Raw genomic sequence first — 17,524 nt, forward strand, 5'->3', positions numbered from 1 at the left:
GGAATGAAGAAGATGATGAATATAATCATATTTGATTAATTTTTTATAATTTGTATTCAACTTTGACTATTGCTGAAGAGTATTTGTATTGGTTTGCTTGTTATCTTTTATCTTTTATTAAACTTTGCTCGGGTTGTCGCCTTCAGTTCCCACTGAAAATAAAAAATCGATTTCCTACTTACCATATGTTTTCCCTCAGTGTAGGAGAATGGCAATAGGCATTCAATGGGAACTTAACTTTGAAAAATGGAATGAAGAAGATGATGAATATAATCATATTTGATTGATTTTTTATGATTTGTATTCAACTTTGACTATTGCTGTAGAGTATTTTTATTGGTTTGCTTGTTTTCTTTGGCTCTACTAGAGAGTTTACATATGGTAAAAAGCTGTATTTTGTAAAACTTAGAGATTCCGGGTATTGAACTTGGGGCCTTATACAAGCGAAGCATGTGCTCTACCACTGAGCTACATCCCCTATGTGCTGCTATTTTCTTATGCACAAGTGATTGAAGCTTTACAATTCACTAGAGATTTACTACTTTTCAGTGTTATTAGTGATATCTTAGAGGATGGAAGGATAACCATTATACCATGCTTGACTTCAAGGACTGTATGGTTTTCATGGCTGATGAGAATGCAAGTAGATGCCCATTCCGAACATTGGAATGCTCTTAATGTTCTCCATCAGAGACTGGTTCATCATCAGAATCCCCTACTTTTACTAATGAATGGTGTGGATATTGATCAAGTTTTGCTAACTAGAGGGCTGTCTTACATTCTGTTTGGTCATCAGTGTCAGAACTTAGCAGAAGGGCACAAAGGATGCATGCTAAGACTGCCTCTTGGCCACTGCTAGCTAATGCTTCACCAGACAATCTATGTAGAGTTGATATGTTGTCATCAATCCATGCTTTGAAATTTCATTAAGTGCTTGCCCTCCAAGCCCATGTCCATCCTCTTTTTGTTCACAAAGTGTTTGAACTTGTCTCTCAATCTTAATCAATTAGTTTTGCTATATTATTTGTCTCGCTCTTTTATTAAACTTTGCTTGAGTTGTCGCCTTCAGTTCCCACTGAAAATAAAAAATCTATTTCCTACTTACAATAAGTTTACCCTCAGTGTAGGAGAATGGCAATAAGCATTCAATGGGAACTTAACTTTGAAAAATGGAATGAAGAAGATGATGAATATAATCATATTTGATTGATTTTTTATGATTTGTATTCAACTTTGACTATTGCTGTAGAGTACTTTTATTGGTTTGCTTGTTATCTTTGGCTCTACTAGAGAGTTTACATATGGTAAAAAGCTGTATTTTGTAAAACTTGGAGATGCCAGGGATTGAACCAGGGGCCTCATACATGCGAAGCATGCGCTCTACCACTGAGCTACATCCCCTATGAGCTGCTATTTTCTTATGCACAAGTGATTGCAGCTTTACATTTCACTAGAGATTTACTACTTTTCAGTATTATTAGGGACATCTTTGAGGATGGAAGTATAACCATTATACCATGCTTGACTTCAAGGACTTTATGGTTTTCATGGCTGATGAGAATGCAAGGAGATGCCCATTCCGAACATTGGAATGCTCTTAAATTTCTCTATCAGAGACTGGTTTATCATCAGAATCCCCTACTTTTACTAATGAATGGTGTGGATATAGATCAAGTTTTGCTAACTAGAGGGCTGTCTTACATTCTGTTTGGTCATCAGTGTCAGAACTTAGCAGAAGGGCACAAAGGATGCATGCTAAGACTGCCTCTTGGCCACTGCTAGCTAATGCTTCACCAGACAATCTATGTAGAGTTGATATGTTGTCATCATTCCATGCTTTGAAATATCATTAAGTGCTTGCCCTCCAAGCCCATGTCCATCCTCTTTTTGTTCACAAAGTGTTTGAACTTGTCTCTCAATCTTAATCAATTAGTTTTGCTATATTATTTGTCTCACTCTTTTATTAAACTTTGCTCGGGTTGTCACCTTCAGTTCCCACTGAAAATAAAAAATCTATTTCCTACTTACGATATGTTTTCCCTCAGTGTAGGAGAATGGCAATAGGCATTCAATGGGAACTTAACTTTGAAAAATGGAATGAAGAAGATGATGAATATAATCATATTTGATTGATTTTTTATGATTTGTATTCAACTTTGACTATTGCTGTAGAGTACTTTTATTGGTTTGCTTGTTTTCTTTGGCTCTACTAGAGAGTTTACATATGGTAAAAAGCTGTATTTTGTAAAACTTAGAGATTCTGGGTATTGAACTTGGGGCCTTATACAAGCGAAGCATGCGCTCTACCACTGAGCTACATCCCCTAAGAGCTGCTATTTTCTTATGCACATGTGATTGAAGCTTTACAATTCACTAGAGATTTACTACTTTTCAGTTTTATTAGTGATATCTTAGAGGATTGAAGGATAACCATTATACCATGCTTGACTACAAGGACTGTATGGATTTCATGGCTGATGAGAATGCAAGTAGATGCCCATTCCGAACATTGGAATGCTCTTAAAGTTCTCCATCAGAGACTCGTTTATCATCAGAATCCACTACTTTTACTAATGAATGGTGTGGAAATTGATCAAGTTTTGCTAACTAGAGAGCTGTCTTACATTCTGTTTGGTCATCAGTGTCAGAACTTAGTAGAAGGGCACAAAGGATGCATGCTATGACTGCCTCTTGGGCATTGCTAGCTAATGCTTCACCAGACAATCTATGTAGAGTTGATATGTTGTCATCATTCCATGCTTTGAAATTTCATTAAGTGCTTGCCCTCCAAGCCCATGTCCATCCTCTTGTTGTTCACAAAGTGTTTGAACTTGTCTCTCAAGCTTAATCAATTAGTTTTGCTATATTATTTGTCTCGCTCTTTTATTAAACTTTGCTCGGGTAGTCGCCTTCAGTTCCCACTGAAAATAAAAAATCTATTTCCTACTTACCATATGTTTTCCCTCAGTGTAGTACAATGGCAATAGGCATTCAATGGGAACTTAACTTTGAAAAATGGAATAAAGATGATGATGAATATAATCATATTTGATTGATTTTTTTATGATTTGTATTCAACTTTGACTATTGCTGTAGTTATTTTATTGGTTTGCTTGTTATCTTTGGCTCTACTAGAGAGTTTACATTTGGTAAAAAGCTGTATTTTGTAAAACTTGGAGATGCCGGAGATTGAACCCGGGGCCTCATACATGCGAAGCATGCGCGCTACTACTGAGCTACATCCCCTATGAGCTGCTATTTTCTTATGCACAAGTGGTTGCAGCTTTACATTTCACTAGAGATTTACTACTTTTCAGTGTTATTAGGGATATCTTAGAGGATGGAATCATAACCATTATACCATGCTTGACTGCAAGGACTTTATGGTTTTCATGGCTGATGAGAATGCAAGTAGAAGCCCTTTCCAAACATTGGAATGCTCTTAAAGTTCTCCATCAGAGACTTGTTTATCATCAGAATCCCCTTTTTTTACTAATGAATGGTGTGGATATTGATCAAGTTTTGCTAACTAGAGGGCTGTCTTACATTCTGTTTGGTCATCAGTGTCAGAACTTAGCAGAAGGGCACAAAGGATGCATGCTATGACTGCCTCTTGGGCATTGCTAGCTAATGCTTCACCAGACAATCTATGTAGAGTTCATATGTTGTCATCATTCCATGCTTTGAAATTTCATTAAGTGCTTGCCCTCCAAGCCCATGTCCATCCTCTTTTAGTTCACAAAGTGTTTGAACTTGTCTCTCTATCTTAATCAATTAGTATTGATATATTATTTGTCTCGCTCTTTTATTAAACTTTGCTCAGGTAGTCGCCTTCAGTTCCCACTGAAAATAAAAAATCTATTTCCTACTTACCATAAGTTTTCCCTCAGTGTAGGAGAATGGCAATAGGCATTCAATGGGAACTTAACTTTGAAAAATGGAATGAAGAAGATGATGAATATAATCATATTTGATTAATTTTTTATGATTTATATTCAACTCTGACTATTGCTGTAGAGTACTTTTATTGATTTGCTTGTTATCTTGGGCTCTTCTAGAGAGTTTACATATGGTAAAAAGCTGTATTTTGCAAAACTTTGAGATGCCGGTGATTGAACCCAGGGCCTCACACATGCAAAGCTTGTGCTCTACCTCTGAGCTGCATCCCCTATGAGCAGCTATTTTCTTATGCACAAGTGATTTCCGCTTTACATTTCACTAGAGATTTACTTCTTTTCAGTGCAATTAGGGATATCTTAGAGGATGGAAGCATAACCATTATACCATGCTAGACTGCAAGGACTTTATGGTTTCATGGGTGATGAGAATGCAAGTAGAAGCCCATTCCAAACATTGGATTGCTCTTAAAGTTCTCCATCAGAGACTTGTTTATCATCAGAATCCACTACTTTTATGAATCAATGGTGTGGATATTGATCAAGTTTTGCTAACTAAAGGCATGTCTTTCATTCTGTTTGGTCTTCAGTGTCAGAACTTAGCAGAAGGGCACAAAGGATGCATGCTATGACTGCCTCTTGGGCATTGCTAGCTAATGCTTCACCAGACAATCTATGTAGAGTTAATATGTTGTCATCATTCCATGCTTTGAAATTTCATTAAGTGCTTGCCCTCCATGCCCATATCCATCCTCTTTTTGTTCACACAGTGTTTGAACTTGTCTCTCAATTTTAATCAATTAGTTTTGCTATATTATTTGTCTTGCTCTTTTATTAAACTTTGATGGGTTGTCTCTTTCAGTTCCCACTGAAAATAAAAAATCTATTCCTACTTACCATAAGTTTTCCCTCAGTGTAGGAGAATTGCAATAGGCATTCATTGGGAACTTAACTTTGAAAAATGGAAGAAGAAGATGATGAATATAATCATATTTGATTAATTTTTATGATTTGTATTCAACTTTGACTATTGCTATAGAGTACTTTTATTGGTTTGCTTGTTATCTTTGGCTCTTCTAGAGAGTTTACATATGGTAAAAGCTGTATTTTGCAAAACTTGCAGATGCCGGAGTTTGAACCCGGGGCCTCACATATGCGAAGCATGCGCTCTACCAATGAGCTACAACCTCTATGAGTTGTTATTTTTTTATGCACAAGTGATTGCAGCTTTAAATTTCACTAGAGATTTACTACTTTTCAGTGTTATTAGGGATATCAAAGAGGATGGAAGGATAACCATTATACCATACTTGACTGGAAGGACTTTATGGTATTCATGGCTGATGAGAATGCAAGAAGATGCCCATTCCGAACATTGTAATGCTCTTAAAGTTCTCCATCAGAGACTGGTTTATCATCAGAATCCCCTACTTTTACTAATGAATGGTGTGGATATTGATCAAGTTTTGCTAACTAGAGGGCTGTCTTACATTCTGTTTGGTCATCAGTGTCAGAACTTAGCAGAAGGGCACAAAGGATGCATGCTAAGACAGCCTGTTGGCCACTGCCAGCTAATGCTTCACCAGACAATCTAAGTAGAGTTGATATGTTGTCATCATTCCATGCTTTGATATATCATTAAGTGCTTGCCCTCCAAGCCCATGTCCATCCTCTTTTTGTTCACAAAGTGTTTGAACTTGTCTCTCAATCTTAATCAATTAGTTTTGCTATATTATTTGTCTCGCTCTTTTATTAAACTTTGCTTGAGTTGTCGCCTTCAGTTCCCACTGAAAATAAAAAATCTATTTCCTACTTACCATAAGTTTACCCTCAGTGTAGGAGAATGGCAATAAGCATTCAATGGGAACTTAACTTTGAAAAATGGAATGAAGAAGATGATGAATATAATCATATTTGATTGATTTTTTATGATTTGTATTCAACTTTGACTATTGCTGTAGAGTACTTTTATTGGTTTGCTTGTTTTCTTTGGCTCTACTAGAGAGTTTACATATGGTAAAAAGCTGTATTTTGTAAAACTTGAGATGCCGGGGATTGAAACCGGGGCCTCATACATGCGAAGCATGCGCTCTACCACTGAGCTACATCCCCTATGAGCTGCTATTTTTTTAAGCACAAGTGATTGCAGCTTTATATTTTACTAGAGATGTACTACTTTTCAGTGTTATTAGGGATATCTTAGAGGATGGAAGCATAACCATTATACCATGCTTGACTGCAAGGGCTTTATGGTTTTCATGGCTGATGAGAATGCAAGTAGATGCCCATTCCAAACACTGGAATGCTCTTAAAGTTCTCCATCAGAGACTGGTTTATCATCAGAATCCCCTACTTTTACTAATGAATGGTGTGGATATTGATCAAGTTTTGCTAACTAGAGGGCTGTCTTACATTCTGTTTGGTCATCGGTGTCAGAACTTAGCAGAAGGGCACAAAGGATGCATGCTAAGACTACCTCTTGGGCATTGCTAGCTAATGCTTCACCAGACAATCTATGTAGAGTTGATATGTTGTCATCATTCCATGCTTTGAAATTACATTAAGTGCTTGCCCTCCAAGCCCATGTCCATCCTCTTTTAGTTCACAAAGTTTTTGAACTTGTCTCTCTATCTTAATCAATTAGTATTGATATATTATTTGTCTCGCTCTTTTATTAAACTTTGCTCAGGTAGTCGCCTTCAGTTCCCACTGAAAATAAAAAATCTATTTCCTACTTACCATAAGTTTTCCCTCAGTGTAGGAGAATGGCAATAGGCATTCAATGGGAACTTAACTTTGAAAAATGGAATGAAGAAAATGATGAATATAATCATATTTGATTAATTTTTTATGATTTGTATTCAACTCTGACTATTGCTGTAGAGTACTTTTGTTGGTTTCTTGTTATCTTGGGCTCTTCTAGAGAGTTTACATATGGTAAAAAGCTGTATTTTGCAAATTTTGGAAATGCCGGGGATTGAAACCGGGGCCTCATACATGCGAAGCATGCGCTCTACCACTGAGCTACATCCCCTATGAGCTGCTATTTTTTTAAGCACATGTGATTGCAGCTTTATATTTTACTAGAGATTTACTACTTTTCAGTGTTATTAGGGATATTTTAGAGGATGGAAGCATAACCATTATACCATGCTTGACTGCAAGGACTTTATGGTTTTCATGGCTGATGAGAATGCAAGTAGATGCCCATTCCAAACACTGGAATGCCCTTAAAGTTCTCCATCAGAGACTGGTTTATCATCAGAATCCCCTACTTTTACTAATGAATGGTGTGGATATTGATCAAGTTTTGCTAACTAGAGGGCTGTCTTACATTCTGTTTGGTCATCAGTGTCAGAACTTAGCAGAAGGGCACAAAGGATGCATGCTAAGACTGCCTCTTGGGCATTGCTAGCTAATGCTTCACCAGACAATGTATGTAGAGTTGATATGTTGTCATCATTCCATGCTTTGAAATTTCATTAAGTGCTTGCCCTCCAAGCCCATGTCCTTCCTCTTTTTGTTCATAAAGTGGTTGAACTTGTCTCTCAATCTTAATCATTTAGTTCTGCTATATTATTTGTCTCGCTCTTTTATTAAACTTTGCTCAGGTATTCGCCTTCAGTTCCCACTGAGAATAAAAAATCTAATTCCTACTTACAATATGTTTTCCCTCAGTGTAGGAGAATGGCAATAGGCATTCAATGGGAACTTAACTTTGAAAAATGGAATGAAGAAGATGATGAATATAATCATATTTGATTAATTTTTTATGATTTGTATTCAACTTTGACTATTGCTGTAGAGTACTTGTATTGGTTTGCTTGTTATCTGTGTCTCTTCTAGAGAGTTTACATATGGTAAAAAGCTGCATTTTGCAAAACATGGAGATGCCAGGGATTGAACCCGGGGCCTCATACATGCAAAGCATGCGCTCTACCACTGAGCTACATCCCCTATGAGCTGCTATTTTCTGATGCATAAGTGATTGCAGCTTTACAATTCACTAGAGATTTACTACTTTTCAGTGTTATTAGTGATATCTTAGAGGATGGAAGGATAACCATTATACCATGCTTGACTTCAAGGACTTTATTGTTTTCATGGCTGATGAGAATGCAAGTAGATGCCCATTCCGAACATTGGAATGCTCTTAAAGTTCTTCATCAGAGACTGGTTCAATATCAGAATCCCCTACTTTTACTAATGAATGGTGTGGATATTGATCAAGTTTTGCTAACTAGAGGGCTGTCTTACATTCTGTTTGGTCATCAGTGTCAGAACTTAGCAGAAGGGCACAAAGGATGCATGCGAAGACAGCCTCTTGGCCACTGCTAGCTAATGCTTCACCAGACAATCTATGTAGAGTTGATATGTTGTCATCATTCCATGCTTTGAAATATCATTAAATGCTTGCCCTCCAAGCCCATGTCCATCCTCTTTTTGTTCACAAAGTGTTTGAACTTGTCTCTCAATCTTAATCAATTAGTTTTGCTATATTATTTGTCTCGCTCTTTTATTAAACTTTGCTTGAGTTGTCGCCTTCAGTTCCCACTGAAAATAAAAAATCTATTTCCTACTTACCATAAGGTTTCCCTCAGTTTTGGAGAATGGCAATAAGCATTCAATGGGAACTTAACTTTGAAAAATGGAATGAAGAAGATGATGAATATAATCATATTTGATTGATTTTTTATGTTTTGTATTCAACTTTGACTATTGCTGTAGAGTACTTTTATTGGTTTGCTTGTTTTCTTTGGCTCTACTAGAGAGTTTACATATGGTAAAATGCTGTATTTTGTAAAACTCGGAGATGCCGGGGATTGAAACCGGGGCCTCATACATGCGAAGCATGCGCTCTACCACTGAGCTACATCCCCTATGAGCTGCTCTTTTTTTATGCACAAGTGATTGCAGCTTTACATTTCACTAGAGATTTACTACTTTTCAGTGTTATTAGGGATATATTAGAGGATGGAAGCATAACCATTATACCATGCTTGACTGCAAGGACTTTATGGTTTTCATGGGTGATGAGAATGCAAGTAGAAGCCCATTCCAAACATTGGAATGCTCTTAAAGTTCTCCATCAGAGACTGGTTTATCATCAGAATCCCCTACTTTTACTAATGAATGGTGTGGATATTGATCAAGTTTTGCTAACTAGAGGGCTGTCTTATATTCTGTTTGGTCATCAGTGTCAGAACTTAGTAGAAGGGCACAAAGGATGCATGCTATGACTGCCTCTTGGGCATTGCTAGCTAATGCTTCACCAGACAATCTAAGTAGAGTTCATATGTTGTCATCATTCCATGCTTTGAAATGTCATTAAGTGCTTGCCCTCCAAGCCCATGTCCATCCTCTTTTTGTTCACAAAGTGTTTGAACTTGTCTTTCAATCTTAAACAATTAGTTTTGCTATATTATTTGTCTCGCTCATTTATTAAACTTTGCTCAGGTAGTCGCCTTCAGTTCCCACTGAAAATAAAAAATCTATTTCCTACTTACCATATGTTTTCCCTCAGTGTAGGAGAATGGCAATAGGCATTGAATAGGTACTTAACTTTGAAAACTGGAATGAAGAAGATGATGAATATAATCATATTTGATTGATTTTTTATGATTTGTATTCAACTTTGACTATTGCTGTAGAGTACTTTTATTGGTTTGCTTGTTTTCTTTGGCTCTACTAGAGAGTTTACATATGGTAAAAAGCTGTATTTTGTAAAACTTGGAGATGCCAGGGATTGAACTCGGGGCCTCATACATGCGAAGCATGCGCTCTACCACTGAGCTACATCCCCTATGAGCTGCTATGTTTTTATGCACAAGTTATTGCAGCTTTACATTTCACTAGAGATTTACTACTTTTCAGTGTTATTAGGGATATCTTAGAGGATGGAAGCATAACCTTTATACAATGCTTGACTGCAAGGACTTTATGGTTTTCATGGCTGAAGAGAATGCAGGTAGATGCCCATTCCAAACACTGGAATGCTCTTAAAGTTCTCCATCAGAGACTGGTTTATCATCAGAATCCCCTACTTTTACTAATGAATGGTGTGGATATTGATCAAGCTTTGCTAACTAGAGGGCTGTCTTACATTCTGTTTGGTCATCAGTGTCAGAACTTAGCAGAAGGGCACAAAGGATGCATGCTAAGACTGCCTCTTGGGCATTGCTAGCTAATGCTTCACCAGACAATATATGTAGAGTTGATATGTTGTCATCATTCCATGCTTTGAAATTTCATTAAGTGCTTGCCCTCCAAGCCCATGTCCATCCTCTTTTTGTTCACAAAGTGTTTGAACTTGTCTCTCAATCTTAATCAATTAGTTTTGCTATATTATTTGTCTCGCTCTTTTATTAAACTTTGATTGAGTTGTCGCCTTCAGTTCCCACTGAAAATAAAAAATCTATTTCCTACTTACCATAAGTTTTCCCTCAGTGTAGGAGAATGGCAATAAGCATTCAATGGGAACTTAACTTTGTAAAATGGAATCACGAAGATGATGAATATAATCATATTTGATTGAATTTTTATGATTTGTATTCAACTTTGACTATTGCTGTAGAGTACTTTTATTGGTTTGCTTGTTTTCTTTGGCTCTACTAGAGAGTTTACATATGGTAAAAAGCTGTATTTTGTAAAATTTGGAGATGCCGGGGATTGAAACGGGGGCCTCATACATGCGAAGCATGCGCTCTACCACTGAGCTACATCCCCTATGAGCTGCTATTTTTTTATGCACAAGTGATTGCAGCTTTATATTTTACTAGAGATTTACTACTTTTCAGTGTTATTAGGGATATCTTAGAGGATGGAAGCATAACCATTATACCATGCTTGACTGCAAGGACTTTATGGTTTTCACGGCTGATGAGAATGCAAGTAGATGCCCATTCCAAACCCTGGAATGCTCATAAAGTTCTCCATCAGAGACTGGTTTATCATCAGAATCCCCTACTTTTACTAATGAATGGTGTGGATATTGATCAAGTTTTGCTAACTAGAGGGCTGTCTTACATTCTGTTTGGTCATCAGTGTCAGAACTTAGCAGAAGGGCACAAAGGATGCATGCTAAGACTGCCTCTTGGGCATTGCTAGCTAATGCTTCACCAGACAATCTATGTAGTGTTGATATGTTGTCATCATTCCATGCTTTGAAATTTCATTAAGTGCTTGCCCTCCAAGCCCATGTCCATCCTCTTTTTGTTCATAAAGTGGTTGAACTTGTCTCTCAATCTTAATCATTTAGTTCTGCTATATTATTTGTCTCACTCTTTTATTAAACTTTGCTCAGGTAGTCGCCTTCAGTTCCCACTGAGAATAAAATATCTATTTCCTACTTACCATATGTTTTCCCTCAGTGTAGGAGAATGGCAATAGGCATTCAATGGGAACTTCACTTTGAAAAATGGAATGAAGAAGATGATGAATATAATCATATTTGATTAATTTTTTATGATTTGTATTCAACTTTGACTATTGCTGTAGAGTACTTGTATTGATTTGCTTGTTATCTTTGGCTCTTCTAGAGAGTTTACATATGGTAAAAAGCTGTATTTTGCAAAACTTAGAGATTCTGGGGATTGAACTCAAGAGCTTATACAAGCGAAGCATGCGCTCTACCACCGAGCTACATCCCCTATGAGCTGCTATTTTCTGATGCATAAGTGATTGCAGCTTTACAATTCACTAGAGATTTACTACTTTTCAGTGTTATTAGGGATATCTTAGAGGATGGAAGTATAACCATTATACCATGCTTGACTTCAAGGACTTTATGGTTTTCATGGCTGATGAGAATGCAAGTAGATGCCCATTCCGAACATTGGAATGCTCTTAAAGTTCTCCATCAGAGACTGGTTCATCATCAGAATCCCCTACTTTTACTACAGAATGGTGTGGATATTGATCAAGTTTTGCTAACTAGAGGGCTGTCTTACATTCTGTTTGGTCATCAGTGTCAGAACTTAGCAGAAGGGCACAAAGGATGCATGCTAAGACTGCCTCTTGGGCACTGCTAGCTAATGCTTCACCAGAGAATCCATGTAGAGTTGATATGTTGTCATCATTCCATGCTTTGATATATCATTAAGTGCTTGCCCCCCAAGCCCATGTCCATCCTCTTTTTGTTCACAAAGTGTTTGAACTTGTCTCTCAATCTTAATCAATTAGTTTTGCTATATTATTTGTCTCGCTCTTTTATTAAACTTTGCTCGGGTAGTCGCCTTCAGTTCCCACGGAAAATAAAAAATCTATTTCCTACTTACCATATGTTTTCCCTCAGTGTAGGAGAATGGCAATAGGCATTCAATGGGAACTTAACTTTGAAAAATGGAATGAAGAAGATGATGAATATAATCATATTTGATTGATTTTTTATGATTTGTATTCAACTTTGACTATTGCTGTAGAGTACTTTTATTGGTTTGCTTGTTTTCTTTGGCTCTACTAGAGAGTTTACATATGGTAAAAAGCTGTATTTTGTAAAACTTGGAGATGCCGGGGATTGATACCGGGGCCTGATACATGCGAAGCATGCGCTCTACCACTGAGCTATATCCCCTATGAGCTGCTATTTTTTTATGCACAAGTGATTGCAGCTTTACATTTCACTAGAGATTTACTACTTTTCAGTGTTATTAGGGATATCTTAGAGGATGGAAGCATAACCATTATACCATGCTTGACTGCAAGGACTTTATGGTTATCATGGCTGATGAGAATGCAAGTAGATGCCCATTCCGAACATTGGAATGCTCTTAAAGTTCTCCATCAGAAACTGGTTCATCATCAGAATCCCCTACTTTTACTACAGAATGGTGTGGATATTGATCAAGTTTTGCTAACTAGAGGGCTGTCTTACATGCTGTTTGGTCATCAGTGTCAGAACTTAGCAGAAGGGCACAAAGGATGCATGCTAAGACTGCCTCTTGGCCACTGCTAGCTAATGCTTCACTAGACAATCTATGTAGAGTTGATATGTTGTCATCATTCCATGCTTTGAAATATCATTAAGTGCTTGCCCGACAAGCCCATGTCCATCCTCTTTTTGTTCACAAAGTGTTTGAACTTGTCTCTCAATCTTAATCAATTAGTTTTGCTATATTATTTGTCTCGCTCTTTTATTAAACTTTGCTTGAGTTGTCGCCTTCAGTTCCCACTGAAAATAAAAAATCTATTTCCTACTTACCATAAGTTTTCCCTCAGTGTAGGAGAATGGCAATAAGCATTCAATGGGAACTTAACTTTGAAAAATGGAATGAAGAAGATGATGAATATAATCATATTTGATTGATTTTTTATGATTTTTATTCAACTTTGACTATTGCTGTAGAGTACTGTTATTGGTTTGCTTGTTTTCTTTGGCTCTACTAGAGAGTTTACATATGGTAAAAAGCTGTATTTTGTAAAATTTGGAGATGCCGGGGATTGAAACCGGGGCATCATACATGCGAAGCATGCGCTCTACCACTGAGCTACATCCCCTATGAGCTGCTATTTTTTTATGCACAAGTGATTGCAGCTTTACATTTCACTAGAGATTTACTACTTTTCAGTGTTATTAGGGATATATTAGAGGATGGAAGCATAACCTTTATACAATGCTTGACTGCAAGGACTTTATGGTTTTCATGGCTGAAGAGAATGCAGGTAGATGCCCATTCCAAACACTGGAATGCTCTTAAAGTTCTCCATCAGAGACTGGTTTATCATCAGAATCCCCTACTTTTACTAATGAATGGTGTGGATATTGATCAAGCTTTGCTAACTAGAGGGCTGTCTTACATTCTGTTTGGTCATCAGTGTCAGAACTTAGCAGAAGGGCACAAAGGATGCATGCTAAGACTGCCTCTTGGGCATTGCTAGCTAATGCTTCACCAGACAATATATGTAGAGTTGATATGTTGTCATCATTCCATGCTTTGAAATTTCATTAAGTGCTTGCCCTCCAAGCCCATGTCCATCCTCTTTTTGTTCACAAATTGTTTGAACTTGTCTCTCAATCTTAATCAATTAGTTTTGCTATATTATTTGTCTCGCTCTTTTATTAAACTTTGCTTGAGTTGTCGCCTTCAGTTCCCACTGAAAATAAAAAATCTATTTCCTACTTACCATAAGTTTTCCCTCAGTGTAGGAGAATGGCAATAAGCATTCAATGGGAACTTAACTTTGAAAAATGGAATCACGAAGATGATGAATATAATCATATTTGATTGAATTTTTATGATTTGTATTCAACTTTGACTATTGCTGTAGAGTACTTTTATTGGTTTGCTTGTTTTCTTTGGCTCTACTAGAGAGTTTACATATGGTAAAAAGCTGTATTTTGTAAAATTTGGAGATGCCGGGGATTGAAACCGGGGCCTCATACATGCGAAGCATGCGCTCTACCACTGAGCTACATCCCCTATGAGCTGCTATTTTTTTATGCACAAGTGATTGCAGCTTTATATTTTACTAGAGATTTACTACTTTTCAGTGTTATTAGGGATATCTTAGAGGATGGAAGCATAACCATTATACCATGCTTGACTGCAAGGACTTTATGGTTTTCACGGCTGATGAGAATGCAAGTAGATGCCCATTCCAAACCCTGGAATGCTCATAAAGTTCTCCATCAGAGACTGGTTTATCATCAGAATCCCCTACTTTTACTAATGAATGGTGTGGATATTGATCAAGTTTTGCTAACTAGAGGGCTGTCTTACATTCTGTTTGGTCATCAGTGTCAGAACTTAGCAGAAGGGCACAAAGGATGCATGCTAAGACTGCCTCTTGGGCATTGCTAGCTAATGCTTCACCAGACAATCTATGTAGTGTTGATATGTTGTCATCATTCCATGCTTTGAAATTTCATTAAGTGCTTGCCCTCCAAGCCCATGTCCATCCTCTTTTTGTTCATAAAGTGGTTGAACTTGTCTCTCAATCTTAATCATTTAGTTCTGCTATATTATTTGTCTCACTCTTTTATTAAACTTTGCTCAGGTAGTCGCCTTCAGTTCCCACTGAGAATAAAATATCTATTTCCTACTTACCATATGTTTTCCCTCAGTGTAGGAGAATGGCAATAGGCATTCAATGGGAACTTCACTTTGAAAAATGGAATGAAGAAGATGATGAATATAATCATATTTGATTAATTTTTTATGATTTGTATTCAACTTTGACTATTGCTGTAGAGTACTTGTATTGATTTGCTTGTTATCTTTGGCTCTTCTAGAGAGTTTACATATGGTAAAAAGCTGTATTTTGCAAAACTTAGAGATTCTGGGGATTGAACTCAAGAGCTTATACAAGCGAAGCATGCGCTCTACCACCGAGCTACATCCCCTATGAGCTGCTATTTTCTGATGCATAAGTGATTGCAGCTTTACAATTCACTAGAGATTTACTACTTTTCAGTGTTATTAGGGATATCTTAGATGATGGAAGGATAACCATTATACCATGCTTGACTTCAAGGACTTTATGGTTTTCATGGCTGATGAGAATTCAAGTAGATGCCCATTCCGAACATTGGAATGCTCTTAAAGTTCTCCATCAGAGACTGGTTCATCATCAGAATCCCCTACTTTTACTACAGAATGGTGTGGATATTGATCAAGTTTTGCTAACTAGAGGGCTGTCTTACATTCTGTTTGGTCATCAGTGTCAGAACTTAGCAGAAGGGCACAAAGGATGCATGCTAAGACTGCCTCTTGGGCACTGCTAGCTAATGCTTCACCAGAGAATCCATGTAGAGTTGATATGTTGTCATCATTCCATGCTTTGATATATCATTAAGTGCTTGCCCCCCAAGCCCATGTCCATCCTCTTTTTGTTCACAAAGTGTTTGAACTTGTCTCTCAATCTTAATCAATTAGTTTTGCTATATTATTTGTCTCGCTCTTTTATTAAACTTTGCTCGGGTAGTCGCCTTCAGTTCCCACGGAAAATAAAAAATCTATTTCCTACTTACCATATGTTTTCCCTCAGTGTAGGAGAATGGCAATAGGCATTCAATGGGAACTTAACTTTGAAAAATGGAATGAAGAAGATGATGAATATAATCATATTTGATTGATTTTTTATGATTTGTATTCAACTTTGGCTATTGCTGTAGAGTACTTTTATTGGTTTGCTTGTTTTCTTTGGCTCTACTAGAGAGTTTACATATGGTAAAAAGCTGTATTTTGTAAAACTTGGAGATGCCGGGGATTGATACCGGGGCCTGATACATGCGAAGCATGCGCTCTACCACTGAGCTATATCCCCTATGAGCTGCTATTTTTTTATGCACAAGTGATTGCAGCTTTACATTTCACTAGAGATTTACTACTTTTCAGTGTTATTAGGGATATCTTAGAGGATGGAAGCATAACCATTATACCATGCTTGACTGCAAGGACTTTATGGTTATCATGGCTGATGAGAATGCAAGTAGATGCCCATTCCGAACATTGGAATGCTCTTAAAGTTCTCCATCAGAGACTGGTTCATCATCAGAATCCCCTACTTTTACTACAGAATGGTGTGGATATTGATCAAGTTTTGCTAACTAGAGGGCTGTCTTACATGCTGTTTGGTCATCAGTGTCAGAACTTAGCAGAAGGGCACAAAGGATGCATGCTAAGACTGCCTCTTGGCCACTGCTAGCTAATGCTTCACTAGACAATCTATGTAGAGTTGATATGTTGTCATCATTCCATGCTTTGAAATATCATTAAGTGCTTGCCCTCCAAGCCCATGTCCATCCTCTTTTTGTTCACAAAGTGTTTGAACTTGTCTCTCAATCTTAATCAATTAGTTTTGCTATATTATTTGTCTCGCTCTTTTATTAAACTTTGCTTGAGTTGTCGCCTTCTGTTCCCACTGAAAATAAAAAATCTATTTCCTACTTACCATAAGTTTTCCCTCAGTGTAGGAGAATGGCAATAAGCATTCAATGGGAACTTAACTTTGAAAAATGGAATGAAGAAGATGATGAATATAATCATATTTGATTGATTTTTTATGATTTTTATTCAACTTTGACTATTGCTGTAGAGTACTGTTATTGGTTTGCTTGTTTTCTTTGGCTCTACTAGAGAGTTTACATATGGTAAAAAGCTGTATATTGTAAAATTTGGAGATGCCGGGGATTGAAACCGGGGCATCATACATGCGAAGCATGCGCTCTACCACTGAGCTACATCCCCTATGAGCTGCTATTTTTTTATGCACAAGTGATTGCAGCTTTACATTTCACTAGAGATTTACTACTTTTCAGTGTTATTAGGGATATATTAGAGGATGGAAGCATAACCTTTATACAATGCTTGACTGCAAGGACTTTATGGTTTTCATGGCTGAAGAGAATGCAGGTAGATGCCCATTCCAAACACTGGAATGCTCTTAAAGTTCTCCATCAGAGACTGGTTTATCATCAGAATCCCCTACTTTTACTAATGAATGGTGTGGATATTGATCAAGCTTTGCTAACTAGAGGGCTGTCTTACATTCTGTTTGGTCATCAGTGTCAGAACTTAGCAGAAGGGCACAAAGGATGCATGCTAAGACTGCCTCTTGGGCATTGCTAGCTAATGCTTCACCAGACAATATATGTAGAGTTGATATGTTGTCATCATTCCATGCTTTGA

The 17,524-nt window shown here is 37.3% G+C and overlaps 10 non-coding genes across 10 annotated transcripts; all 10 read right to left on the reverse strand.

The window, feature by feature from the left end:
- Positions 1 to 1,329: 1,329 nt before the first annotated feature.
- On the reverse strand, positions 1,330 to 1,401 carry TRNAA-CGC (transfer RNA alanine (anticodon CGC)). The gene has a single exon. It is a non-coding gene; the product is annotated as a tRNA-Ala (tRNA).
- A 4,535-nt stretch (positions 1,402 to 5,936) lies between these two features.
- On the reverse strand, positions 5,937 to 6,008 carry TRNAA-CGC (transfer RNA alanine (anticodon CGC)). The gene has a single exon. It is a non-coding gene; the product is annotated as a tRNA-Ala (tRNA).
- Positions 6,009 to 6,858: 850 nt separating this feature from the next.
- Positions 6,859 to 6,930, reverse strand: TRNAA-CGC (transfer RNA alanine (anticodon CGC)). The gene has a single exon. It is a non-coding gene; the product is annotated as a tRNA-Ala (tRNA).
- An 851-nt stretch (positions 6,931 to 7,781) lies between these two features.
- TRNAA-UGC (transfer RNA alanine (anticodon UGC)) lies at positions 7,782 to 7,853 on the reverse strand. The gene has a single exon. It is a non-coding gene; the product is annotated as a tRNA-Ala (tRNA).
- Positions 7,854 to 8,704: 851 nt separating this feature from the next.
- On the reverse strand, positions 8,705 to 8,776 carry TRNAA-CGC (transfer RNA alanine (anticodon CGC)). Its single transcript has one exon. It is a non-coding gene; the product is annotated as a tRNA-Ala (tRNA).
- Positions 8,777 to 9,627: 851 nt separating this feature from the next.
- TRNAA-CGC (transfer RNA alanine (anticodon CGC)) lies at positions 9,628 to 9,699 on the reverse strand. Its single transcript has one exon. It is a non-coding gene; the product is annotated as a tRNA-Ala (tRNA).
- Positions 9,700 to 10,550: 851 nt separating this feature from the next.
- On the reverse strand, positions 10,551 to 10,622 carry TRNAA-CGC (transfer RNA alanine (anticodon CGC)). The gene has a single exon. It is a non-coding gene; the product is annotated as a tRNA-Ala (tRNA).
- A 2,697-nt stretch (positions 10,623 to 13,319) lies between these two features.
- On the reverse strand, positions 13,320 to 13,391 carry TRNAA-CGC (transfer RNA alanine (anticodon CGC)). Its single transcript has one exon. It is a non-coding gene; the product is annotated as a tRNA-Ala (tRNA).
- Positions 13,392 to 14,242: 851 nt separating this feature from the next.
- TRNAA-CGC (transfer RNA alanine (anticodon CGC)) lies at positions 14,243 to 14,314 on the reverse strand. Its single transcript has one exon. It is a non-coding gene; the product is annotated as a tRNA-Ala (tRNA).
- Positions 14,315 to 17,011: 2,697 nt separating this feature from the next.
- Positions 17,012 to 17,083, reverse strand: TRNAA-CGC (transfer RNA alanine (anticodon CGC)). The gene has a single exon. It is a non-coding gene; the product is annotated as a tRNA-Ala (tRNA).
- Between the last annotated feature and the right edge of the window lie 441 nt (positions 17,084 to 17,524).

Source organism: Taudactylus pleione, unplaced genomic scaffold, assembly GCF_031769625.1.
Source record: "Taudactylus pleione unplaced genomic scaffold, aTauple2 ptg000070l, whole genome shotgun sequence".
Classification (NCBI taxonomy): Eukaryota; Metazoa; Chordata; class Amphibia; order Anura; family Myobatrachidae; genus Taudactylus; species Taudactylus pleione.